Below are 4,022 nucleotides of genomic sequence, written 5' to 3' on the forward strand. Positions count from 1 at the left end.
TGTTGCTCGGCAACCACTTTGTTGGAACCACAACTGTTTCTGAGGAACTACATTGTTTGGTGGAAGAATACTGTTTTTATTAATATCATTACGCTTTATTTGCTCTGTTTTATTTTGTGAAACCTTACTACGTATATGGAATAACCGTTTTATAAAAGCACTAAGCCCCGTGAAGCCGTGGTTTACGGTGAATGTATAACAGCTCCGCTTCGCGTCGTGCCTAACAACGCCCCTTAGCTGTTATAAATTCACCGTAAACCACGGCTTCACGGGGCTTAGTTCTTTTATAAAACGGTTACTCCATATACGTAGTAAGGTTTCACAAAATAAAACCGAGCAAATAAAGTGTAATTATTTGTGTAATTATTTTTGATCTTAAAAATGCAATGAGCTTTTTCGCATTTGGCTCCCAAACTCTGGAATAGCCTTCCTGATAACGTTCGGGGTTCAGACACACTCTCTCTGTTTAAATCTAGATTAAAGACACATCTCTTTGGCCAAGCATTCAAATAATGCATCTCATAATCTTGTACTGCAGTTATATCTGATCAAATGCACATTATTATTCTTTAGTTTGGGTTAAACAAATCAATTTTGCTTGGTTGGAACAGCAGCTACGCTAATTATGTCTCTATTTTTTTCTCTGTTTTTGCCACGGGATTGACATCCTGTGGTACTATAGGATCTACACAAGCTTCAGTTTGGATCCAGAACACCTGAGAAGAGATGATGCCAACCCCTCAGAGGACCTCAGATGATGCCAACCCTGAAACAACATATAAAACTACCATATTTTGCTATAAGTTTGATTGCATCATATAATAATTGCTGTTAATAGTGTTCATCGTCTGTTTGATTACGTCTTTAATTGATTTTTCCGTACATTTCTGTCATATGTACATTAACTGACAGTCACCACTGATAAGCTACCACTAAATATTGTAGAAACTTAATTTGCTGTAAAGTTGCTTTGCAATGATTTGTATCGTGAAAAGCGCTGTACAAATAAACTTGACTTGACTTGACTTAGTGCTTTAACAACTCACAGAATTACTTTTTAGCAGAATGTGAATCTCACGAAAACATGTCACAAGAAAATAAAAGTCATTGCTCCTGCTGAATATTGTACCTGAAAATAAAGCACTGTTTTATTTGCATATTATGTGTATTTGTAACGTGTATCTTTGTTCTTATTTTTTAATAGCAGATAAAATAATGAAAGATTTTTATCTTCGCCCACCTTAGCCAAAAAATCCGCCATTCTTTTTTATATTTTGTTACCTTGAAAGGCGTTGTCTTTATAATAGGGAAATTAGTTTGGCTGTAATGCTCAGACAACTTACAAAATAGTAAAACCAACATGCCAAAGAATCGAGTTAAATATATATCGTGATTTGATTAATATTAACCTATTTTAAATATTTAATTTTTTCACACCACATTAAAAGCAACAATTTCTTTCCCTACTTGATCAGATATTTGATTTAATATAAAGTTATTTTAATATTAATGTTTATTATTAAATAATTTATTAATATAAATGTTATAACACAATATTTTTCATTTAAAATATAAAAATTATATTTTGAAGCTAAATCTTTTTGAAGTTAAAAACTTTTTCATGACAAAGCACATTTTCACTGAAATTTCTCATTATTGTAATGCACAAAAAAAATTTAATAAATAAAAATAATAATCATTTATGCATTTAGCAGGCGCTTTTATCCAAAGCGACTTGCAGTGCATTCAGGCTATACATTTTTTACCAGTATGTAATAATAATATAAATTATAATAATAATACACATTTTTTTAATTATTGTCATACAGGTATAAAACGATCCTGTCTGGACAATGTTTTTCATTAAAATCAGAATGATTTAAATTCAGTCCATTTACCATATGCATATTTACAATGGCACTTTACAACTGAAATAATACAATACAATAATTTTTGTTGCACCCTAAACCTTGTTTCTTTTGGGATTTTGTGGTAAAATATGACACTATCAGTTACAAAATATTATTACTTGCCTATAAGGCCCTTAATGGGTTAGCTCCTGCGTACCTAACTAGTCTTCTACCACGCTACAATCCATCACGCTCCCTAAGGTCGCAAAACTCTGGACTTTTGGTAGTACCTAGGATAGCAAAGTCCACTAAAGGAGGTAGAGCTTTTTCGCATTTGGCTCCCAAACTTTGGAATAGCCTTCCTGATAATGTTCGGGGTTCAGACACACTCTCTCTGTTTAAATCTAGATTAAAGACACATCTCTTTGGCCAAGCATTCAAATAATGCATATCATAATCTTGTACTGCAGTTATATGTGATCAAATGCACATTATTATTATTCTTTAGTTTGGGTTAAACAAATCAATTTTGCTTGGTTGGAACAGCAGCTACGCTAATTATGTCTCTATTTTTTTCTCTGTTTTTGCCACGGGATTGACATCCTGTGGTACTATAGGATCTACACAAGCTTCAGTTTGGATCCAGAACACCTGAGAAGAGATGATGCCAACCCCTCAGAGGACCTCAGATGATGCCAACCCTGAAACAACATACTGAACTACCACATTTTGCTATAAGTTTGATTGCATCATATAATAATTGCTGTTAATAGTGTTCATCGTCTGTTTGATTACGTCTTTAATTGATTTTTCCGTACATTTCTGTCATATGTACATTAACTGACAGTCACCACTGATAAGCTACCACTAAATATTGTAGAAACTTAATTTGCTGTAAAGTTGCTTTGCAATGATTTGTATCGTGAAAAGCGCTGTACAAATAAACTTGACTTGACTTGACTTAGTGCTTTAACAACTCACAGAATTACTTTTTAGCAGAATGTGAATCTCACGAAAACATGTCACAAGAAAATAAAAGTCATTGCTCCTGCTGAATATTGTACCTGAAAATAAAGCACTGTTTTATTTGCATATTATGTGTATTTGTAACGTGTATCTTTGTTCTTATTTTTTAATAGCAGATAAAATAATGAAAGATTTTTATCTTCGCCCACCTTAGCCAAAAAATCCGCCATTCTTTTTTATATTTTGTTACCTTGAAAGGCGTTGTCTTTATAATAGGGAAATTAGTTTGGCTGTAATGCTCAGACAACTTACAAAATAGTAAAACCAACATGCCAAAGAATCGAGTTAAATATCGTGATTAATTTGATTAATATTAACCTATTTTAAATATTTAATTTTTTCACACCACATTAAAAGCAACAATTTCTTTCCCTACTTGATCAGATATTTGATTTAATATAAAGTTATTTTAATATTAATGTTTATTATTAAATAATTTATTAATATAAATGTTATAACACAATATTTTTCATTTAAAATATAAAAATTATATTTTGAAGCTAAATCTTTTTGAAGTTAAAAACTTTTTCATGACAAAGCACATTTTCACTGAAATTTCTCATTATTGTAATGCACAAAAAAAATTTAATAAATAAAAATAATAATCATTTATGCATTTAGCAGGCGCTTTTATCCAAAGCGACTTGCAGTGCATTCAGGCTATACATTTTTTACCAGTATGTAATAATAATATAAATTATAATAATAATACACATTTTTTTAATTATTGTCATACAGGTATAAAACGATCCTGTCTGGACAATGATTTTCATTAAAATCAGAATGATTTAAATTCAGTCCATTTACCATATGCATATTTACAATGGCACTTTACAACTGAAATAATACAATACAATAATTTTTGTTGCACCCTAAACCTTGTTTCTTTTGGGATTTTGTGGTAAAATATGACACGTATATTTTTGTGTGTGTGTGTGTGAGTGTGTGTGTATGTGTGGGGGCTTGTGTGTGTTTGTGTGTGTGTGTGTGTGTGTCCGTGCGTGTGTTTTTGTGTGTTTGTGTGTGTGTGCGTGTGTGTGCATGCGTGCGTGCTTGTGTGTGTTTGTGTGCGTGTGTGTGTGCGTGCGTGCTTGTGTGTGCGTGTGTGTGTGTGCGTGTGCGTGTGTGTGTGCGTGTGTGTGTGCG

The 4,022-nt window shown here is 32.3% G+C and overlaps 1 protein-coding gene across 1 annotated transcript in view; it reads right to left on the reverse strand.

Moving 5' to 3' along the window:
- The window catches only part of LOC107756199 (proteasome 26S subunit ubiquitin receptor, non-ATPase 2), a 24,408-nt gene that overhangs the window by 11,633 nt on the left and 8,753 nt on the right, over positions 1 to 4,022 (reverse strand). The gene's annotated exons all lie outside the window — the stretch shown is intronic.

This window comes from Sinocyclocheilus rhinocerous, unplaced genomic scaffold (genome assembly GCF_001515625.1).
Source record: "Sinocyclocheilus rhinocerous isolate Xijiao unplaced genomic scaffold, SAMN03320098_v1.1 scaffold592, whole genome shotgun sequence".
NCBI classification, from domain to species: Eukaryota; Metazoa; Chordata; class Actinopteri; order Cypriniformes; family Cyprinidae; genus Sinocyclocheilus; species Sinocyclocheilus rhinocerous.